Source organism: Agrilus planipennis, unplaced genomic scaffold (assembly GCF_000699045.2).
Source record: "Agrilus planipennis isolate EAB-ADULT unplaced genomic scaffold, Apla_2.0 scaffold127, whole genome shotgun sequence".
In the NCBI taxonomy this organism is placed as follows: domain Eukaryota; kingdom Metazoa; phylum Arthropoda; class Insecta; order Coleoptera; family Buprestidae; genus Agrilus; species Agrilus planipennis.
The window spans coordinates 780,324-794,141 of record NW_020442450.1 but is presented as its reverse complement, the minus strand read 5'-3'; the positions used below and the strand labels follow the sequence as shown (position 1 = coordinate 794,141).

The following is a 13,818-nucleotide window of genomic DNA, read 5'->3' as shown; positions in this document are numbered from 1 at the left end:
GAACGCGGAGGCCGATTGTGCCTCTTTGTCGCTCGTTCCGCGCTCTCGCTTGCACTTCAAGCCTTAAATGGAACGCCTCAGAGCGAGGTAACGCCGCATGAGTCATGTTTTTTCGTGCGTGCAGCCGGCTCCATCGAATTATAAGACGTTGTCACGTCACTGTAGTTCTTAAAATCAGAAACTATTAGTTTTCTTGCAGTGAAATGGTCAAGAACAATCTTAAATACTTTGAAGTTGTATTTAAAATTTATCAAACTAACATAAGAAAAATGTTTTCAAAGGCTTAAAAATAGGTTCTTTTTAATTCTGTATTAAAAACGTATTTTAAATTCTTCAAAAAGTCCTTGAAATTTGCTATGTGATAAATGGATACAATTTTGAACGTAACGTTTAGATTCATCGTAAAAAATTGTCAATACAATTACCGATTTTCAATCAGGTGGCACAACAGACTTGCTCAATTTACTATGTAAGTGCAACTAGGCAGGTATATTACAGACTGTTTACATTTAGATTAATAAAGTGTAGTATACATACAGCATACTTCACACAAAAGGGCCGGGACGCAACTTGGTTGATTATATTTCACTCTCAATAATCCAGATTAATAACATTGAAGATGCTTTTACCATCAAATCGAAATTAAGGATTTGGATCGGAAAATCCATTTCTACCGCTCTGCAGTTATCATTTTCGTCTTTCACCGGGGCGGAATCATCAATTAGGTAATCAAGAACAGGTTGTATAATATATGACACCAGCATACTCCGGAACAACAATTCATTCCTCTTCGTGTCTGATGCGAAAGACTTTATTAATCCTGTAGACCTGATTAATTGTCTTCTACCTCGCAAACTGCGGCATAGTTCTGCTTACTTACTCCTTCTTCAGGTCCACCTACCTACCTACCTACCTACCTACCACCTACTTCTAATCGGATTAAGCTTTTCCTTTAAATTTTCAAGCTTAATGAAACAAAATATGATTAGATAGGACGCTCAGGACCAGCATTATACAACCGTAGACGCAATAAAGGGGCGAGTGGTTTAATAAAGTCGTTGCAATAACTTACGGCTTAAATAGTAAATGCGAAGCGAAATAAAAATAACAAAACCAGGATAATTTAATTTTATACACCATTAACCCACGTTATGAAGATTCCTTCTATAAACCATGTCTTAGGAATAAAGTTTAATACTCGTTACAGCACTGAATAATTTATACAGGTCGGTGTACAATAAAGTTAACCAAAAATAAACCAGAATAAAAAAAATTATAAAAATTTTGGATTACTAATTAAAGCGGCTTAAATGAGTTTTGTTTTAAGTCCTCCGGGAGGTTGTTTTTAAAAATGTATTTATTTCTAAAAAACGTTGTGGGAACTGAGAAAGGTTACCAAATTTGTTAGTGAGTTCACGTTTTATTTACTTGTACATTAAAATACCCGATATAAGCGTTAAATGTTACAGAGTAAAAAGGATGTAGGTTCGCACGTCTGAATGGTAAGACGCGTTGGTAACAAATCTAAAGATTTGCATTCAAAGAACAATAAAGAAAACTTAAATGTTAATCGTGCAAAATTGCAGTTTCCCAGTACAGAGTCGTTATTAGGGCTTGCGTTAGCATATTTTTATATATACCATTATAATGTAGCCTGGACAACTAATGTTGACAATCATACTAAATATGAAACTAAAAAAAAAATATTATATCAATTCGTTTCACTCAATATTCAGTTTCTTTAAATATCTCTTTTTTCTCAAATAATAGTTTCCTTCAGAATCAAAATTTTATTTCGATTTCGAGAAGGGTTTCTTTTGTACTTATGCGTAAAAATAGGGTTATGGACGGCACAGTAATAAATCTCAAAATTAAATGTATAAATTGGTCACGGCTGACAGCAAGAAGGCTGTCATAAAGTCACGTATTTGATGTGCAGGTCCATCAAGGACTCAAAGCGTTTAATTTTATTGCCCCATAAATGTTGAAACTTTTGCTTGGCAATGGATCAGATGGCGAAATCTTAAATTATTTTGTCTACCAGAGCCACCCCAATTTCTAATGACTAGTGAAGCTTGGCATTCATAATATTTAGGAAAGGACTCCTACACTCTACCCCTTTTTTTACACATTCAAGTTAATTTTAGTAGCATATTTTCGTTTCTAAGACAGACTGTATGAAAATAAATAAAAGTAAAACTAAAATACTGGTATGCAAGGGAAGAAAAAGTAGGGAAAGAGCGAATATAAAGATAGGAGACGAAAAATTAGAAGAAATAACCAATTTTAGCTATCTAGGAAGTCAGGATCAGTAAGGATATAAAGCAGAGAATAGCGCAGGGTCATGTCGCCTTTAATAAAAAGAAGTCACTTCTTTGCTCGCGAACGGTTAATTTAAAAATTCGAAAGAGGTTGTTAAAGGTGTATGTTTGGAGCACGGCATTGTACGGGTGCGAAACATGGACAGTGGGCGCGGCGGAAAAGAAAAGGTTAGAAACGTTCGAAATGTGGTGTTATAGGCGGATGATGAGGATATCGTGGGTAGAAAAGGTCAGAAATGAAGAGGTATTGGAAAGAATAGGAGAACAGAGGACTCTATGGAAGTCAATAAAAAATAGACGAGATAGGTTGGTAGGACACCTTCTCAGGCATGAAGGTCTAGTCAGAGACATATTAGAGGCAGAAACAGGAGTTAGGAGGGGTAGAGGTAGACCTACATTAGATTACTGTTCGCAAATAGTTAAGGATGTGAGCTGTTCTAGTTTTGCGAAGTTTATCTCAGGATAGGAAAGAGTGGAGGTACGTGTCCAACCAGTCTTAGGACTGACGACTTTATGATGATGATGAAGACAGACAGCTCACATAATGCAAAGAAAGCTCATATAATTCAGAGACAGCTCACATAATTAAAAGGCAGTTTGCAAGTTTTCCAAGATAGGTTAAGATAGTTTCGAACAAATGGGTTCGATGTACATAGTCCATATGGTACGTTAAAGTGTACAGTAGATGTAAGTGCAATACAAAATTCAAACGCAAATTAAACGTTTATGCGTTCTTAATCTCAATAACAAATAGCGCCGCTATTTAGTTTTGGTGGTGCCACTTTATTCTGCACTATTAATAGTTAGCAGCAGGATATTGCCTGCTACGAGGCTTTACAAGGCTAACCCCATCCGAATACAATCTTAGATATTTTGTTTGGATGAATGTTGGTTTTCTCTGATCTTAGCTAGAAACACCGTAATAAGACGAAGAACGAAATTATTTCTTCAAAAATAAAACCATACTACACTTGCGGGTCAATGTATGTGTCAAGAAGGCAACAGTGTAACACCGCTATCAAAAATTTCGTTCTAGCAATACCAGCCTTCAAGAAGAGTAATGTGAGATTTCCAACAGTGAAGACATTAGAAGAAAAAAGACACATTGTAGAGATTATGCAGAACAACATAGAGTAAGCATTTCAACCGCTTCCGTGGTTATCTACAGAATGCCAGTAATTCAGAAAAGTTTGACAAATGAGTACTGTACGACCTGAACGAAAATAAAAGAATCGCCGTATTGGTAGTCGGCTGCTTGTCTCCAACTATCAGAGATTTCTAAATCCCGGAGAAACCATCACAATGGTTAGAATATACTAAAAACTTCAATGCGTGTGATAGCAACAATTTTTCATCATGGCAGCGTGAAACAATATGTTTCAATAACAAAAAAGTTGTCTATTGATCTTTTTGATGAAATTTGGCAAGAAATAATGTCTTATAGAAGTGATGCTGTCCTAATTCGAGTCTATAGGGCGTCATCAGTTGGAATTACCTCCTAACGTTTCGGTAGCACGAGTGGTGAATTTCTTCAAAGATCCTTCCATCTCCAATTCTCATCCAGCATCAGAAATGGAAGGACCTCTGAAGAAGCTCACCACTCGTGCTAGTGAAACGTTAGGAAGCAACTCCACCAGACGACGACCTTTATAGACCCGAATCAAGACAGCATTAGTTCACTTACTATCCGTGAAAATGCTTTACCAATGTTTTCTGACACAAGTAAAGGGAAAAATTCGAAAACTGTAAATTTGTAGTTAGATCACAAAAAAATAATTGATGTGCAAGTCCGACTCGCATTTGACCTATTTCTTATTTTTCTTAACAAGGTAATGTCTTACAGATTATTATTTACTCAGTTGCTTTTTACTTGAAATATAAATAAATAGAACATTATTGTTTCTTTTCAAAAAGTGCCATCAAGTAAATTAATTGCCGCGCTACTGAAGTCAATCATTGCTTCGGCTGTAGGTGCCCACTTTAAAGAACATTGTGACAGTCGAGTGGTAGTTGAAAGTGGAAACTACGCTTTAGAAAATAATTGTGTTCGCTAAATCAATTACAGTTGGCAAAACGTTCTGGGACACTTTGAAAACACAATGTGCCGTGACGCTTCGAGTTCTGCTGTTGTAGCGAAAGAAGTTTATAATTTAAAAGGTAACAGGCAGGCTAGCAGAGGCTAGGGCATTCATTTAAAAGACATCAGCAACGTGACATCTTGAAAACGTTTAAATTGGGTAGGTAATTGATGTAAAAATTCATGTTTGTTTTAATTAAATAACGATAGTCTATAATCTAGGTTATCACATAAAAATACTGTTTTTATGTTTTGCTCCTTTTGAATTATCTTTTTATTTTCGTATACGAAGGGTGAAACACACAAATCCTAATATTGTTATTGTTCTGATATTATGGCAACGTTGTGCCGAGTAAACACAAGGAAAAAGTTTAACTGTACTTGTGTTTGTCAAAATTTTTTATTTACAACCCCATTTTGTTTCTGGTCTTTTACACATTACAATAAAAGAAAGAAATGGAAGTGGGAGCTTCCCTGGCGCTGGAAATTCCCCTCTATACTACGTTATTCGCCGCCCCGAAGAATGATAATGATGTATGAAAAATGTTAAATTTTTTACTTCGGTACTTGAAATTACAGAAAAATTGAAAATAATAAGTTCAGTCCTTTTTATTCTGATGGATATAATCAACCACCAGGAAAAATATTATAGTGTGACAAATTGAAATACTCACCGTCGTGACAGCAGTTAACATAGGACCCCTTGCACCTCAAAATAGAGAAGGAAAACGAAAAATGCCTGGAACAAAATCAAATAATATAATTTTAAAAACAGAATTTGAATTTTAGATTCAAATGCATATTTAGTTCAAATCATTGAAAAGTTACTGTTTAGAATGTTTTCAAATAAAAAAAATTATATATTAACTAAATAAATTTTTGTAAATGAAATGAAAATCAAATAAAATCAACAAAAAGGGTGGACTTATTTATAAAAATAACTTATTGGTGTTTCAAAATAAATACTAAAGCGAAACTTAAAATAGTTTTTTTTATCAATTTTGATTTTATGACTACTAAGTATACTTATTTTACAATAGATACTAAATTTTAAAAATAAATTTTTGTGAAAAAGAGCAAAACCATCCCAGTAACCAAGGGCCCCCCATTTATCGACCAATCCACAACCACCTACGACCTTCCATGTTACGCATGAACGTAACTGAAAGTCGTAGGCAACTGAAGAATAACCGATAATGAGCGTTAGCCTGGCCCAGCCGGATGATTAGTAATATACGACGTCTAGGCATATCCTTCCAGCTACTTCCTGAACCGTGCATTACACCTATGGCCACTCAGCGTAAGCGGCAGTACAATAGCCTTCAAGATATAACCCTATTACCATCTAGATGACTAACCAGCTGTTCTTTTATACCTCTCTCACGGCTTGAAAGTACTGTGAGAGCTAAACATCAAATGGTTTTATCTTTTCAATTTTTCAAATAATTAAACTTTTCATCCTACGAATACTAATGAAATGAAAAATTGAAGTGATTTGTAGAACGATTCTTCCCTATCATAAGTATAACAGTGTAAAACAATAATCAAATCTAAATAAACAGATTATCAAAGAAAAAATTAACTCCGATTTGTTAATATATAATAATCAAAACGCGTTAAAATATTTTTGTTATAGTATATAAATATATCATTTAAACATAAATAATAATTATTATTATTTAAAACGAAGCCTTTTAAAAACTTTCCATTTGATCTCAATACAAATTAAATTCATAAAACGGCAAAAAAACAAAATTAAAAACGGTAACGAAATTTTGAAAATAATAATCAAGCCTGAATGACTCACCGAAGGATAATTGTCCTCTTTAATTTTTACAATAAATACAACTAGTAAATCACAAATGCTGTAGTCATGGACATCACCTTCTCAATTGTTCACAACACGATTGTCTTCTTCATTACAATTCAACAATTTATACGAAAATAAAATGTTTTTCATTGATTTTATTAAAAATTTATTATCCGAGCCGAGATAAACTGTTACATATTTTCGGAAATCTTTTGTAAATGCGAACACGCCATTAGACAACGTCGAGTTAACTCATAATAAATTTTCCAGTGTACAATATTCGTACGTGTAGAGGCACGGCAAGTAGAGGTGGAAAACTACCGGCCTTATCGAAAGGACGAACCTCGGAAAGCAATCAAAGCAGCAGAGAAACAAAAAATTAAAAAAATTAAATTTTAATTGTACATACCTCGAAAATGTCTGTAGAAACTTTCAAATCTTTACCAGAAAATACATATTTCTTACATATATATATAGGATATATCCTTACATGAAATTCTAAACAAATAAATTACGGTTGATTGTTGGCTTTAAAAATTATAAATTTCTTGAACTATTTATCTATTTTATTTACTAATATTTATTAATGCAGAACTCCAACGTTTCGCCCTACAGTTGTGAGTTTCCTCAGCGAATTTTTACAAATCGAAATGTGGAATAATCAATTTCAACTTGAAGTCTCAATTTGACAATTTGAAATTGATGGTTAGCCAAATAATTAAAGAAATGTATAATTTTTAATATTACTAGTTGGGGAGAAAATGAATACTTATTAATAATTAAATTACTAGATTTTACCGCTGATGCCCTAAAATACGTGTCAAAAATCAAAGACCACACAAAACTAATTTTTCTATACATCGGAAACAATACTTTTCATTCTGGATAAGAGGTACCCTATGCCCTTTTCTGTACCCCTGACAATGTGACTACAAAATTTCATGACGATCGGTTGAGTAATTAAGGCGTGAAAAGTCGAAAAACAAAGAAACAAACTCACATTCGCATTGATAATATTAGTTAAGATTTTTACACAATATAGGGGTGAACAAGCATAATACTGGTATGAACGACATTAATTTTTCTTATAAAAACAACTATAGATAAATGCTGTTTGACATAGATAAATGAAACCAAAAACTTCAAATATCTTCACTGCCGCCAATCTCAATAATGGATATTTTTCTTGTGATAATAACTTTCAAAAATAATAATATTTATAACTCTAGATCCGATGAATTTAATTGAAAAGTATGAACTAGACTTAATGAAATACTCTCGTTATCAAATTTTTCAATAGGAAATGAAATAAATTAAGCAATCGGTTGAAGATTATTGTGAGTAAGAGGGATAAAAATAAAAAGTGCATACGCGTACAGTACGTACAGAATGAGTAGAAGACAGTAGAGCACTACTGGGAAGTTAGTTATGTCAGTTGTTGAATATAATAATACGTGTTTAATTTTCAATTCATGTTTAAATTATCTGCTAAATTTTTAGTACACATTTTAAATTGAAAGATTTGAAATTAACCTATTCATTTAGTCTGCAATCGACTGTCGAACTGTTTGCTATCGATCGTTTATCTCCCCCGGTATAGAGGATGTCGATAACGTAAATACAACTTCTCAATAATTTTACAATTTTTTATTTACTTACTTTAATTTGTAGATTTATTTTTTATTTATTATTGCAACTCCAGTTCATAGCAAAACCTTTCTAATGAGACCTCCCCAAAACAAAATAGCGAGTTCAATATAGTTCAGTATAATACCAAAAATGGACAATAATAAAATTGGTGATTGCAATGAATCGAATTTAGTCACCAATCTCTTGATTGGCCAAAATTATTTCAACTTTAAGCCACATTTTTTTTCCATTTTATGACTTACTATCGTGGCAAACATAAAAGCCTAACGTTTTTAGAATAATTTGAAACAAAAAGAGCTAAAGTTCGATCTGAATTTGAATAGTATGTTTTATTTATTTGATCGTATGTAAATGTACAAATTTTCCAAAAATGATAAAAATGATGATCCATTGTCATTTATCTTGTATCTCTATTTTTCCGATAATCACAGTTTTATTATGCATTAGGTGTAGGTATTGATGAACCATCACGGATTAACAAGATTTTTTGATAAATATTTCACACTTCAATTACCGTACGATTCATCATTGGAGATTTTCGATTCAACTGTGCAAAAAGTTTCGGATTTTGGTAGGTACTTCCATGCAAACATTTGCGAACTGAATTTAATGATGCAATACAACAAGAGTGGAGTAATTAATTTATCGTGCTAATTTAACGGAATGGTTTCCATTTAAGGGAAAATAGTTCGCCGATGGTAATTAAGTCGACTCTATTCTCGGTGTTCCCAACGTTCAACTTTCGTACATTTTCTAGAGCTTCGTTTCAACTACCGCCTATTTCAACTGAAACTGTAATCCACCTATCGATTGATTCAATTTACTAATGGAAAACAAATATTAGACAGGCTTAATAATTGGGAATTGTTGGAGGGAAAATGTATCTAAACCGTATGTCTTTAATTTCTACGCGGCACATAATAATTTCGTTACCATGTCGTTTCTGAATAACTTTGTATCTCTACAACTGTTAAATTTTATTAGTTTTGTTCCATTGGTATTAATGTTTGAGGTAAGTATAATCCATAAATAATTACTCATGTAAGGTAAAGCAGAAGATAGGGATAATTGTCCTCTTTAATTTTTACAATAAATACAACTAGTAAATCACAAATGCTGTAGTCATGGACATCACCTTCTCAATTGTTCACAACACGATTGTCTTCTTCATTACAATTCAACAATTTATACGAAAATAAAATGTTTTTCATTGATTTTATTAAAAATTTATTATCCGAGCCGAGATAAACTGTTACATATTTTCGGAAATCTTTTGTAAATGCGAACACGCCATTAGACAACGTCGAGTTAACTCATAATAAATTTTCCAGTGTACAATATTCGTACGTGTAGAGGCACGGCAAGTAGAGGTNTAATAAAATTATAATAATTGGTACCTCATTCAATTCCATTCAGAAACGTATTTCAGGATTTGGGATGTTATAGGTTTTGGGAAATGCCAAGATTGACTCGAAATAGGAAAAAGTGGAGGTGCGTGTCCAACCAGTCTTAGGACCGACGACCTTATGGTGACGATGATTGATAATTTTTTAGATGTCGTTTTATATGCATGCTCTTATTGTATCCCTTGCTTTTAACATGATCATATTTATATTTAAAAACGTATGAGCAAGTTACAGAGATGGAAGAGTGATATTTAGTTTGTATAAAGAGCAACAGGCACTTATAGGCAGCAACGTAGAGAAGTAATTATTAGGAAGGAAGTTAGACAGGGATGCACACTGTCACCGCTATTTTTTAATGTATACATCGAAGACGCGATCAACATCACTAAAGACAGTACAGGAACAAAAGATTGATATGCTTAGAGTTGCAAATGATAATAGAAGTACTAGCATCTTGAAAGGAAGAGTTAGAGATACCTTTAAATAAAATGAAAGCGGTATTTATAAAACAGTATTGTATGAAAATAAATAAAAGTAAAACAAAAATATTAGTAGGTATACAAGGTAAGATAAAGTAAGGGAAGAGCGAATATAAAGAAAGGAGACGAAAAATTAGAAGAAGCTGACTTTAGGTATCTAGGAAGTCAGATAAGTCAGGACGCCAGGAGTGGTAGGGTAGCGCAGGGTCGAGTCGCTTTCAATAAAAAGAAGTCACTTCTATTCTGGCGAACGGTTAATTTAGAAATTCGATAAAGATAAATGTGCTGTACAGAGGAATACCGTGGAAAGACAGAAAGTTAGAAATGAATAGGTACTGGAAAGTATAGGAGAATAGAGAACTCTATGGAAGTTAATAAGAAATAGGCGAGATAGGTTAGTAAGACACCTTCTCAGGCATGAAGGGGTAGTCAGAGAAATATTAGAAGCAGAAACAGGAGTTAATAAGAGTAAAGGTAGACCTAGATAAGATTACTGTTTGCAAATAGTTAAGGATGTGGGTTGTCCTAGTTTTGGGGAAATGCGAAGATTAGCTCAGGATAGGAAAGAGTCGAGGTGCGTGTCCATCCAGTGTTAGGCCTTATGATGATGATGAAAACATTAAAATGGAATTACAATAACAAGTAAAAACTTTTTCCATATTATTCCTAAGGAATTAATTCACTAAATTTCAGTATTTCACGGTAATCCTCCTAGGCATCAAATAGCTTTTTATTTTCAAAATAAAATCCTTGGGTGTTCATTTACTGCATTCCTCCTTTCCAGGATAATTCTGTTTAAGTATCTAATACCGGGAAAGGTTTTATGCTGCCGTACGTTTCTGTATATATATTTGTACGATCCTGCGTTCTGCTTTTGTTTTCTAAGTTTCGGATTAAGGCTTAAACCAACTAGAATTTAATGTTAGTATTAAACAAACTCTGGACAAGATTCAGGTAATCCTTAAAACACACATAGCACTACGTGGCTAATTGTGAGCCGGTTAAATTTTAAATTAAGTTTAAAACAGGAACAGCAGCTGTGCACGGCTCGGATAAAAGCTCACTTGAAATGAATCCAGGAAAAAGTATTGGATTAGCTAGAGAAGGCGCATCTACAAACGTCACACGTCTGACATAAACATTTGAAAATTACTGTACTGTTTCCAGTGTAAAAGGAAGATTAAAACTTAAATTATATGGATTTGCTGTAGAAAAAATTAAACTAAACTTTACATAATATAAATAACATACACGAAGATTTATAATGTTTCCGTTTGTGCTTCTGACTGTACTAATTAAAAGGTTGGGACTATGGCGACAGAAACAATTAAAATGAAACTTACCCCAATTAACCACAATACTTTCGGTTAATATGGGTTCAGTCTTTCTGTTACTTACGTTGTGAACATTTTTAATGTAAGACTAATTACGTTTAAGAAGTAAAATAAATATGATTTTAAGCGTGATTTTTTGTTGTTGCTATTGTTTTTTAACTATATTTTTTATTCTGTTTATATTTTACATTATTTTTTTTAAAAACATATGCTGCCTTTTTGAATTGTTTTAAGACTGTGTTAAATTTAATGAGTGATATATTTCAATATGGTGCACTTTCTGCAACATCACTTACCTGTAGATACGTAAATGACTATTACCTTGAAAAAATCTTAATACGTTAATCAGATCATCTTCTGGATTAATTTAAAAGTTGTGTAATTGTTTAATTTACAAATTTAATATCCAATGTGTCGCCATCTAGTGACTATTTGTAACTATTAAAGTTAGACAAGACTTTATCAAATTACTTAACTGAATTAACGATGCATACATACGTGAAGTTTAAGCTAACCATATTAATAAGAACGTTGTTAAGTTCTTGGCCAGAAATTTGTAAAAACCACCGGATATAGCAATTTCGATTTTATTAGATCTCATCAGCGCGCCCTAGGCAGTCAGATCCGACGCTATTGAGTGTCCGCGTGCAAAACAAGCTATTCTGTCCGAATATAAGGAAAAACTCCCTAGGAAATAAAATCGGAAAAAAATTCCCGAGAAAAAAATATTTGTCCCCCCGGAAAAACCAGAAAATTATTTTAAACTAAGCCTTCGGTACATGCATATAACCAGTCTATTTTAATTACAATTGAAGCAGGCGGAATAGTGTATATAATTAATTGCTTTTAAGAAATGCTCCATGCTTCTGGCATTTAAAAATTTACCTAGAAATTCAAAAGTTTCGTTTAAACTAGTTTTGCGTGGATTTGTGTCGCCCCCACTCACTAATTGTTTTCTTTGATTTGTACAATGTTACAAATGAGTGTGTAATAAAGCAAAGCATTATCTAGGTACTCTTATCAAATGAAAACCATATATGTGCAGGCATTATATGAAAAGTTACAATAAGCAAATAAAATAATAATAATAATTAGAATTTGTAAAACGGAACGAATTGAAGAATTTCCTTGTTTACAGGTCGTTTGTAATTTTAAAAACATACCTTAATTATGTGTTACTATACCTACTTGAATTACCGCCATGTAAAAATGTATAATTAATTTTGAAAATAAACATATGGAAAAAGCTGACAATATATGAAGGAATTTTATGCTTATTTAAATTGCTGTTAATGTTCGGTTAAAGTAACCTTAATTTCGAAAATACGTACTTTTTAATTGCAATCTGAACTGTTTTTGTTATTTGTAGTCTATAAATATCTGAGAACGTTTCCTTTACAAACGAAACATATAATTGGTGCAATTAGTAAATAGATTCTCATTACATTGTCAGACCCTCATCTATTTACAATAAGGATCAGTTTTTGGTCAATTTGTCATCTACATACTATCTAAAAGTAACTTAACAATCGGAGTAAATTCAACACTCTCTAGCCGTACGGACGGCTGTGTATCTTCTGAAGATTTCCCCTCTTCCACGAAAATAAAACTAATTAAGAACTGAATTTTCTAAAAATTTTTAAATATAACATAGAAATTGTAAAAACTGTACAATGATGAGAGCTCACAGCCGGCCTGTAGACACTCTCAATAAATTATTTATTAACCAAACCGATAAATCTCCTAAAAAGCGAGTTTACACAATATCCAAGTTGTAACGCCATCTAGTGGGTATTTGCTGCTACTGAAGGTTTTCATCCGTTAGACAAGTCCTTACTAACAAATCAACTTGTTTAACTGAATTCCCGATACATCTTATATACATACGTGAAAGATATGGAAACCATATTAATAATAACGTTTATTAAGTTCGCTCTTTAGAAGATTCATCGTTTTAGCTAGTAACTTATTGAAACTGCATGTAGCGCATTGATAAGATCTAAAAAGAATAAAATCGCAATCGTTTTGATAAAAGAACTTAGTAAATGGTAATATAAATTTAAGATCGTGCTAGAAAATGGCTGGCCAAAATTGTTCTTATTCATTTATGTGTCTTCGACAGGAATTCCTTTCAAGTTGTTAATATTCTCAAGTTTCATTGTGAAAGAAAAAAGTAGCATTTCCTTCGCTTAGTGACAACTCCTGTTGAACTTATCAAGGCTAATTTAATCTTCTTGAAAACGGAACGCTGGTATTTGCAATCGAATTTAAATTGATTTCACGTCGTTCCTCTAATATTGAAAAAGATTACGCGACTTGAAGGAATAAAACGTTCTGGCGTTTACAAATAAGATGAAAATTATACGTACATCTTGGATCGAGGAGAAATTCGAATTACGAGAGAAATGCAATTTGCTACCTGCGGAATTAAGATTTACAGAAAATTATCCGAATGAGGCAAGTACAGTCATATTCATTGAAAATGGACAAACTTACATTAGGTACATAGAAAATACGACAAATAGCGCTGTAAACGCCGTCTGTAGTACAGTGCTACATTTTAGGATTACGTATGCTTCAGCAAGGTCCATTTAAATATATGGATATCTACTTGCTGAAACGAATCCCGGCGTAGCTCACCTCAACGTGGTAGGCACGTCCCGACGCGCTGATGAGATCCAAAAATATAGAAATCGCGATCCGCGTCTGGCAGTTTCGACAGAATACAGACCACTTCGAAT

The 13,818-nt window shown here is 33.0% G+C and overlaps 1 long non-coding RNA gene across 3 annotated transcripts in view; it reads right to left on the bottom strand.

Moving 5' to 3' along the window:
- Positions 1-13,818, bottom strand: part of LOC108736454 — a 52,413-nt gene that overhangs the window by 29,336 nt on the left and 9,259 nt on the right. For 2 of the 3 annotated variants that reach the window (XR_003232330.1, XR_003232332.1), the window contains exon 2: positions 5,073-5,137. This is a non-coding gene — a long non-coding RNA (uncharacterized LOC108736454). Of the gene's footprint in view, positions 1-5,072; positions 5,138-6,205; positions 6,392-13,818 lie in introns of those variants that run through there. The other variant, XR_003232331.1, reaches the window with a different exon arrangement.